The sequence below is a fragment of the Nanorana parkeri genome, unplaced genomic scaffold (assembly GCF_000935625.1).
Source record: "Nanorana parkeri isolate BGI_ZX_2015 unplaced genomic scaffold, ASM93562v1 scaffold1099, whole genome shotgun sequence".
NCBI lineage: Eukaryota > Metazoa > Chordata > Amphibia > Anura > Dicroglossidae > Nanorana > Nanorana parkeri.
The window spans coordinates 1-10,743 of NW_017307367.1; positions in this window are offsets into that span (position 1 = coordinate 1).

Here is a 10,743-nt window from a genome sequence, read left to right on the forward strand (position 1 = left end):
GTGTAAAGATCCGGAGGCAGTGTGTGAAGGAGACTGCGGGGGGCAGAGAGAGCCTGGCGGAGAGGCCTGTGTCACCATGGCAACCGCAGAGGAGAGAGCGGGGCCTATAGGGCAGAAGAGCCGGAGTACTCTCAGACACTGCAGAAGACAGACGGTGTCAGTGCGTCTGCCGGCGCAGTTTGGATCAGTGCTGGGAAGGAAGCGGTTGGTAGCAGTCGGAGGATGGGAATAGAGGTAGGCCAGAGATTTCATAGCCATGCATACTCCATCAGAATAAGATTTATCTGAGGGAGCACAGTAGGGCTGCAACAACTAATCGACATAATCGATTATAATCGATGATTGAAAAATTAGTTTCCAATTAGTTGGCCCTTTTCACAGCTCCACACACGCTGCACGCCGCACCTCCTCCCCACCTCACGCTTGCCGCTGCCAGACGCGCCCGCATCCAGGATCCACATGCCGCACCTCCTCACTGGCCGCCCACATCTACGATCGGCACAGGGACGCGGGTAGAAGTAAGGAGGAGCAGGTGTGGGGGGATGACAGCCGCCGATAGACAGGCCTGATCTCAGAAGCAAGTTGCTGGAAGACTGCTCAGATAAGCCTGCACTTTCCCACACATGGTGCTCTATAATGTATTGCTGGGATTTGTATTCCTCTATAGCTGATGGTACATTGTGCTGTATATTATACCATCAGCTGTACGGGACTACAAATCCCAGCAATACATCATACACTGTATGTATAATGTATTGCTGGGATTTGTTGTATTTCTTTATAGCTGGTGGTATTCTGCATTGCGCTGTATAGAGGAATACAAATTCCAGCAATAATACATTATACAGTGGTGCAATGTCGAATGCCACTAGCTATAGAGGACTAGAAAACCCAGCAATAGTATACCAAGACTAAAATACCGCCAGCTATAATGTACTATTGCTGGGATCTGTTGTATTCCTCTATAGCCGGTGCCATTCTGCATTGATTGCTGTATAATTTTACACTTTTCATTTCACTATATTGCACACCACACTTTTTTTTTCTTTTTTACTTCCACCACTCCAAGCTTGCTCCTGTTATGGACTACAATCTCAATACAAACTAGTAGTCCCATCACTGGAGCCATTTTTTAAAATGTATTTTATTTTATCCGATTAATCGAACTTAATAATCGGCTAACTAATCGATTTTGAAAATAATCGTTAGCTGCAGCTCTAGAGCAGAGTGTGTATCATCAGGCTGTACGGACAGAGCTGACACACTACTCTATCCGCAAGGGGAGTGACTGCTCCGGCAAGGACGGGAGCGGGATGGAGGGTCAGGAGAGCCAGATCCTGGTGGTGGGAGACTCCATCATCAGGCGGACTGACAGGGTAATCTGTCATCGTAACCGTGAGCGTCGAACAGTGTGCTGCTTACCAGCTTGGCAGAAATGCACTCAGCTCTTATAGTAGAACTCCGGGCAAAAATATTGGTCCTTGCAGTGGGCTAACCCCGTACTGCAAGGTCTGGAAGTACGGACTAATAGTATTCTTGCCCAGAATTCTACTATAAGAAGCTGAGTGCATTTCTGCCAGATGAAGATATATTTTTCTATACTTGCAGGGTCCTAAAAGAGATAAAACACAATTGGAAATGTACATGTATTGCAGAGATGTACTGAATATTTTTCTTTTTTTAATTGTGCACAGATATGCATTTTATTTCCACCATCATCTACTAAATCCTACTCAGATCCTTCTACCTTTACGCCCTTGGTTCTCAACTGGTGGGTCATGACCCAAAAGTGGTCATGACCCACCAGTTGTGTGCCTTCCACTTTTCTGGGTGAGAGGCTCTACTGCCTCCCCCTTTCGCAGCACTGTCCGTTCTCGCGCCAAGCAGCCATTCAAAATATGCTACCCGGTGCTGAGTGTCTGCTTGTGGTGGGATGGGCTGGGGCTACGGCTTTGAGGTGCCCCTTGTGTGCCCTGTAGAGGTGCCTGGACCAGAGTGATGTCAAGGATTGAGCTGTACAAGCATTGCACATATGGATGGAGCTCCATCACAGCACAACAGCCCACATTGGACCCCAGGCTGAGAATCAACTCTGGTTCTTGTAAGGTATGGAGACTGGGTGGATCTTTTAAATGGCATCCCAAATGCACCTCCCACTCACAGTTCGATCGCCCACACCGGAACGCGCAGTACCGCAATGCTGTGCGTTCCATTGCAGTGCAACTTGGGCCGAGACTTAATGACCATGGACAAATTTGGGTCCTGAGGTTACACAGGTTGAGAACCACTGCTCTACGCAGATCCTACAGACTTCTTGCCAAGGGAAATAAAACCTATTGCAAAGATATACTGCATATTTTTTTATTTTGCCTTGACATATGCTTTAAAAAATGCTGTATTGTACAGGTTCATACATCCTTTGGTTATGGTCATCAGACCATAACCAAAGGATGTTTGTTTCAAGGGCTAATTTGTGTCTAGGGCTGAAAATAAAAACGTTTTACTCACCTACGCTGCAGCGATGGTATGTCCCTCGGCGTCCTCACAATCACTACACAGTGTATTGAACGTGATGACTCAAGGGTCCTTAGACCACTGCACAGGGGCGAGGCACTGAGAGAGCAGTCTAACAGAAAGCCAGCTCTGAGGATCAGGTGAGTATAACTTTTTTTAATTTTCAGCCCTAGACACAAACGAGCAGTTAATCCTGACAGTGCGGCGGTTGCCCCACTGCAAGTGTTAATACTAGGGCTGCACAGATACCAAGTACCATATTTGGTACAAGTACAAATACAGATACTTTTCCAGCTCCATTGAAAGACTAGATTAGAGAAAAACTCCAAAACTCCAGCTGTCATTTTTAAGGAGCATTGGCTACAGGGCTCCTGGGATTTGTGCATCCCTAAATGTTTTTATTGTCATGTGACACTTTTTCTAAAACAATACCGACTAATGATTTCAGGCCAGTGGTGGAGTGCCAGGGCCCTGTCACAGCTGCAACCCTAGTAGTTCTCATGAAAATGCCAAGTATCGGCACCGATACAGATCTGAACATTCCTATTTTTGCCAAGACTTCTGCTTTAAGCCCTGTTGTGGGCTAACAACATAAAGCCTTTTGGTAGACTTAGTGGTGTCAGTCCTGCCCAGTTGTCTTTGGTGAACTACTTAACCACCCCTACACTCAGATCTCATCAGGCTAATTATTCTGTAGTCCAAAATAAGAACTAGGAGGACTGTTTGAGATAACACAGGAAATGTGCAGGGGATACTGGACAGCTCTGAATTTTAAAAGGGACCAAAAGGGAGCCGATAAGAGAAGTTCATTGTTAGGATTTGCATACACTTTATTGATATGCTCTGTGCTGTGCAACACAGTGGGATAGTTGACTGAGCTTCTGTGTTAACCATAAACAGAAGTCCCAAGATGTGTATTGTAAATTCTGAGCTCTGAGTTACAAACTCTTTGTGATTCCATAGCTGTGAAATGTGCCATAGAATTGCTGGCATTCTGGAATGCTTTACAGGCTGCAACCGAAAACAAAGGCCTCCAAATCAGACTGACTCAACAAAAAAATAAACCGTGGCTACTTTCCTGCCAAAAGTGGGCTGCGTCTTCAACCGCCAATTTCATGCACTGACTAAAGACAGATAGAAAAACATAGAAGGAATGGAGTGTGAGCTTCTCGATTATATTTCCGTGTAAACCTAAGCAGAACTTGAAACAGGCACAAAACATACACCAAAGCGCCAACAAATAGGATGTTTATTTATTTTAAAATTAAAGCATAAATGCAATTCTATTTTTCTCCACCACGAGTATAAAATTGAGAGCACATTTTATGATAGACTTCCATTTAAATGGCTTCTTAGCGCACACCTGTTTTCCCATATGTGGTGGAAGCAGAATTTTTTTTCTGGGCTGAACCAATTTGGTTGCAGTGTATTTTATTAAGTTAGGAGTAAATGGTACAGACAATTAGCGTATTTCTAGCACTAATTGAATATATAATTATCCTGAAACAATTGAACTGTTTTCCAAACTTCATGACTGCCAAGTCAAGAGCAACAGTCTTCCAGCAGTTGCTGCCTCTTCTATAAGCGATCCCTCTCCCTCAGTATTCATCAAGTCAGCTTAAAAAAAGAACAAAAGGGAGTGCGTTAGTTAACAAGTTAGCCTAAAATATATGGAGCACCCGATGCATTGATACATTTCATTTGACCATATGTGGGCACTGAAGTATTAATCAGGTAATTAAGCAGGATACAAAAGGAAATGTAGACATTTCTAGAGCTCTTGGTAAGAAGATGAGATCAAAGCTTTATTTATGGCCTCAAAGCCATGTTCTCAAGGTGACGCCAAAAAAACAGCCGAGTCCATACACAAAGTTTTTAAAGAAGAAGAAAACCAGTGGCACAATAATGACAACATTTCCCTTCTACTAAAAATGCAAGTGAATATAAACCAAACACATTGAGGGTTATTCACAAAGCTAGCCGGAGGATCAGCCATAGCAGCAGAACCGAAGGACTGCTGTACGGGCTATTCACTATAGCCCCTACAGCTCCCGAAGGTGGCCGGGCGGCTGTTATTCATTGGCCGGGAGAAGACTCTAGCAGGTCCCGGCCAATAGGAAACAGTTGGGGGGAGCTAGCTGTTACTGCTAGCTCCGCCTAATTGTTTCTTTTTTTCTTTTTTTTCTTTTGTTAATTATATTTATTTCTTTTTTTCTTTTTGCAATGATCTTTATTTTTGTTTTTTCTTATTGCAATGATCTTTATTTTTTTAACTTTTTTTTAATCTTTATTTATTTTTTAAGATTTATCATTTATTTACCTTTTTAAACACTTTTTTTGCTATTTTTTTTGTTACTTTTTGCACTGTTTTTCTATTCTGCTCGGTACCATGGAGGTACCGAGCAGAATAGCCGAGCCGAATGCTGCTGCCATTCGGCCCATATGAGAATAGGCTGAACGGCAGCGAGTAGCCTGCCGGAGGTTCGGCTCAGCCGATCCAGATGTTGGATCGGCTGAGTCGAACTCTTTCTACACTTCGGCTCGGCCGAACCAAAGCCAATCGAAGAAAGCCGATATACGGTTGATTTCAGCCATACAAGCCTGAAGTGAATAGCCGAACAGCATTCAGCTCACTTCACTTCCGGTCGGTTGTTCGCTTTGTGAATAACCCTCATTATTTCTTGTATGTAATAGCAGAAATTGAGCTGAGGTAAACACAATTCATTTTTAGGCTACATGGAAAAAAGTACTAAAGGCTGGGTGTTTTTTTACCTTAATGCATTATCTGCATGAAGATAAAAAAAGCCCAGTACCTTTTTGACTCCCCACACACACTTACCTGTCAACGCCTCCTGACACCGCCGCTGGTCCCCGAAGTGATCCTTCGTCCTGAACTTCCGGGTTGTGAGGGAGGATACTAAGGGCAGAGGAGCCTATGGCTCCTTCTGCCATCAGTCAAACTGTTGGGCTGTGACCTGCAGCACACCTACTGCTGGCATGGTTGGAACCGCGCACGTATAGGTGCCTCCACAGAAGCGGCTTAGCTGCTGGAGGCACCCATGCAGGGGTGGGGGTAGAGCAATGCAGGCACTCACTAGAAAACGAGGCATTGAGAAAACAAAACAAAATCTGCATTAATGATGGTCTCCCACTGATAAAAAAAACAAAAAACTAATTTTCATTATTATGAATGCAGCTGCTAGACTCATCCACTTAACCAACCGCTCAGTGTCCGCAACCCCCCCATTACCCCAACCTGTCCATCTATCTCCCACTCTGACTGCCCTTAGGCAATCCCTAAAGACTCATCTCTTCAGGGGAACCTATCCCACCTCAAACTAACCACTGAGCTATATACTCTCTCAAACAATTCTTAGGATTCAGCATGACAGTATGTGCAGCTGAGAAATGAGAGGTAGGAATAGAAATAAACAACGCAGATATTACAGAAAAGGGAGGGGAGGGAATTCATTGATATCTGCAGCTACATAATTTATCAATGCAATGAACATTGTCATTGTTCAAATTTAGTAACCTGTAACATCTAATCAGATTTGAATTTGGTTTAGGCACTTTGTATGCCTAACAAACACATAGTGGGGGTTTTCTCAAATTTGATTGTAGAAGTGCAACTGCAAGGTTAAAAACTCCAACAATTTGCATTTTTCAGTATTACCCTGCTCGTGTGATTATTTGTTATGGACGCATTCAATTTGCATCACCTTAAAATGCTTCTTGCTGGTCAATTAATAGACTGTTCTCATTCATTAAGAAAAAATCATAAAAAATAGTGACAGTATTAGCCAAGTGATGTCTAGACATTCAGGAATGATATGAAAAGGTATTAGCCAGCCCTGCACTGAGGTATGAAAAGCCATTGTGATAACTGACATTAATACTTACAGAACTATTTTCTTTCAGAATACTGGTTTCAGTCAGGATAGAAAAGACCATCAATGTAGCCAGAGAGATATAATAAACCTTAGTTATTTTTCCCCATTAAAATATCATTAAAAGGGGTAAATGATAATTACTTTCCATTGTAACAGTAACACTTCATTATTTGCCCTTTCCGTGCTGTCGCCTTCTTCCCAGGTTTTGGTATAATAAAACAATTCATCACATTGTGTGAGACAGCTTTCAAAAGAACGGCAGGGAAGTATTAAAGCGGACCTTTACCCCTTTCACTAAGAATCACATCAGCATACAGCTCTGCATGCTGATTTAAAATCATATTGCATTCATTATACATTAGCTAAACAAACTTGTTTTTCCTTTACTTAGAGTATATCCACTTCCTGGACCACTTTGGCACAAATGATGTAATGTGCCAAAGCGTTGTATCCTGGGAAGGTTACATCAGCAGTGCATTGGTGGGAAATCTCATCTATAATGTCATGAGATCTCGGGGAAAGGCATTTTCCTCCCCTGAGATGATGTGCATGGTCACATGTCCTAGTCACATGTGCCAGAGTTTCCAGGAAGTAAAGGGAGATCTAGTAACCTGCCCTTAATAAAGATGGCCACTGTCAGAAGACTGGGGGGAAAAAGAGAAATACATTATGTTAAAACTAAAAAAAGCATGAAATTATCTATAAGTATCTGTTTATAGATTGTCATTACTAAACATTTCTAAAGGTGCCTTTGTTGTTATTTTAAAGATAAGGGTAAAGTTCCTCTTTAAGGGAGAACATACATGACATACTACTCCAACCTTAAAATGTGTGTACAGCCAAAAATCTTTCTTTTGATTTTGTATAGGGTACGGGATGGTTAAAACCCCTATCATATTTTATTGTCTTTGTGCTATCAGACAGATTTCACTTAACTTCTTGACCCAAAGATGCAACAGGAAATAAGAAATGTTTCCAAAGAAATGGCAATTCCCTTCTTGTCACCAGAACAACATATGAATCTCTATTAGATTTACTCTCCAAGCTCCCTCTGCTGTTTGGTTTAGGGGCTCCTTTCTGTCTGTTGATGATTGCTTTTTATTTATCCTTTTGTATTTTTATACCTCTTCGCTACATGGCTCTGATGAAGGGGACGTGCCCTGGAAACGCGTTAGCAGTGGACAGACGCCGCTGGGAGGCAGCAAGCCAGCTGGTTGTTCGGTGGAGTCTGTGTGTACTTTTCTTTATGGGTTTACACTTCCCACTCTTGATGAGAGATATGAGCTGTATTGTGACACTCTTGTGTGTATGTTTTTAATTATATGTACACTTCAATAAAACGATTTAATGCATGGTCAGGTGTTCTGTGCATTTTTGTTTTTAGCTTTGTTGTGAAGGTTCCCTGGTCCTTGTGGTGGAGCAGCACACTGTGCTGAGGATCGTTTTCTCTGGGAAGATTTTGAATGCTGACTGCCATTAGCTCCGGCAGTGAACTATAGTATGAACCTTTTCACTACAGGTATACTTAAATATTAACTTGGCACAAACTTGAGCAATGCATACCGAGCATTGATGAAAACATGTAGGAGTCGGTTGTCATCAGGAAAAAGTGTATATTAAAACCATATTTAGATCCAATTATATAGGCAGATTCATTTACATGAATGTTTTTACTTTTCCTGTAAAAGTCAAGCTTGCATCCTAAACCAGCATTTTGATACTTGTTAGGCCAGCCTCCTTGCCCAAAAGGGAGACTCTAGAGGCAGGTGAGGGCAAGATTAAACTTTACTAGAAAAGTCAAGATTTGCACATAATTTTGGCTGCCTATATCTCAAAATCTAGTTTTGACATGGTAGTATAACGAAATGTACAGCGCTAAATGTCCTTCAGGAAGTTCAATACAAATTGCAATTAAGGATCCAAGTGACGTTACCTCCGTGTCAAGCAAATCATGAAAGGGTGTGTGTACATCATAAATGTGTAACAAATTATAAATTGTCAACCGTGGTAATAAAAACGTGTTATAAATTAGCTCATTATTTAAATAAATAAAATTCTGCAAACACCATGTGTCATATATGTGAAAAATGAAAATAAAAATAAAATTTTATCTCATCGTGAGCTAGTCCGCGTTGTTTTCTTCCGAAAGATATTAAAGATGCAAACTTATACCAATTTTTATGAGAAATGTACTTAAAGTTCTCGGATCTTCAGCACAAGAAAACCCCCCCCAAAAAATTATGAAAAATAAAAATGAAAAATAAAGATAGAAACACTCGTAAAAGTTATATATTAAAAAACAAAGAAATGTTCAGTGTTGTAAAGTCTCCAATGAAAAAAACCAAAAGGAGGAAAAAGCAGGCAGATCCCCTATAGGAGATACACTCACCAGATCCCTGATGATCGAAAGCCTATATTCTTATCCCATGGAGGTCAAAGATGTATATCCTCTTCCTTCGTTTAGTAGAAGCCTCAGGTTTCAGACCTGCTTGCTGTTCCAAGCTGAAGGAATTTAGGTCTTTTCTATTTGATCTCTCCTATTGGGTATTCATCCGGACAAAGAAAACGACAGGTACGCTCATAGCATAGTAAATTCAACTTTAATGGGTCCAGTTCATAAAAACAAGCGCTACATAAGTTCCATAAAATCAATAAAATTCAATTCAACGTAGAAAGCCGGCTAGTCACCCGTTCTGAGTGTAAAAAAGACTGAGCAATGACGTAAAGGTAGGCCTGCCCCCGACGCGTTTCGTCACATGGACGTTCTCAAGGGATGACAGGTCTCTGTCTGTTTTTACATGGTTTTAGCTGAATCTAACAGATGGTAATATTATTATTATACAGGATTTATATAGCGCCAACAGTTTGCGCAGCGCGTTACAATATAATGAAGACATTACAATTACAATTCAAGACAAGATGGTAAGGAGGGCCCTGCCCATGAGGGCTTACATTCTAAAAGGGAGGGGCAAGTGATACATGAGGAGGTAGCTGCGTAGGGCTAAATTGTTTGAGAATGTGATGGTTCAGTGATTAGGTTGAGGTGGGATAGGCTTCCCTGAAGAGATGAGTCTTTAGGGATCTTTACTATCTTCAATAGCAGATCTTCACTTTCTCTTTCTTCCTAATTTCCTCGGCTCCCTTCCACCCAATGCAGTCTGAAATAGCTTATCTTTTTTTGGGGGTGGGTTTACAGTTTAATTTTTTATTGCCTCACCCCAACTGCCATTCTCGCCTAGGCGAGAATGATGTGTCTCAGTTCCCGCAGCCTCCTGGAATATCTACATTACATATCCCAGAAGGTTGCAGAAGAGGGGAAACAGGGCGGCTGGTGGACGGACCCAGAGGTAGGACATTTGGGTACATAATGTTCATAAAGTGCATGCCATGCTCAACACAGTGCAACCAAGAAAATCTCGGCTGAAGTACAGATGTGTGTGCTTTTAGGTGACACTTCTTCCCATCCCCCAGTGACACAGGCCGCATTCACCAAATTAGAAGGACCATTGTATCAAAAATGGTCTTACATCACTCAATTAATTAATAATAGCCACTTCCAATCCATTACCTTGAATGCTGAACCATCAGTTTTACACCACTCCTGCTCCCTCCATATCATCGGATTCCATAAGAATGATCATGCAATTGCCTCAAAACAGCTCTCCTTCGGTTACATATAAAGCCACGATAGGGTATAACAGACATCCGTTCAGAGATCCACACAGTATGGTCGATTAGCTTCCTGGTGTCTAGTAGGTGACGTCAGCGTGTATCCACCACCCTGAATCGTTTCGTCATGTGACTTCCTCAGGGATGAGGAGGAAGTCACATGATGAAATGTGGTCACAAGTCACATGATGAAAAACGTCACGCTGACGTCACCCACTAGGCACCAGGAAGCTAATCGACCATACTGTGTGGATCTCTGAACAACCCCCCTATGGAATAACAAAAATTATGTGACAGGTCCTCTTTATGGAGACACCAGGGGTCTTGTCACCTAGGGACCTGTGTTCCTTGTGATCTCCCTCTGTGTTTCTGGAGATATCCTATTATTCCTAGTTTTCCTGTGCTTCCTTGGACCCCCGTACTTTCTGGCTTCCCTTGGCATCCTGTAAGTTCTCAGTGTACCTCTTATATTCTGAGTTTCCTGTGTGACCCTACGAATATTGTGTGAGTCCCTTCATTGCTTTCACCTGTGTGCTGTGAGTTGTCTGTATTATTAGCACTGCTATACTGCTTTAGTGTTCCCGCACTCCAGTCCAATTGTGTCTGTTTTCCCCTATACTCTGTGCCTCACCCAGCAGTGTGTATTCTGTGCTTCATTACTGTAAAT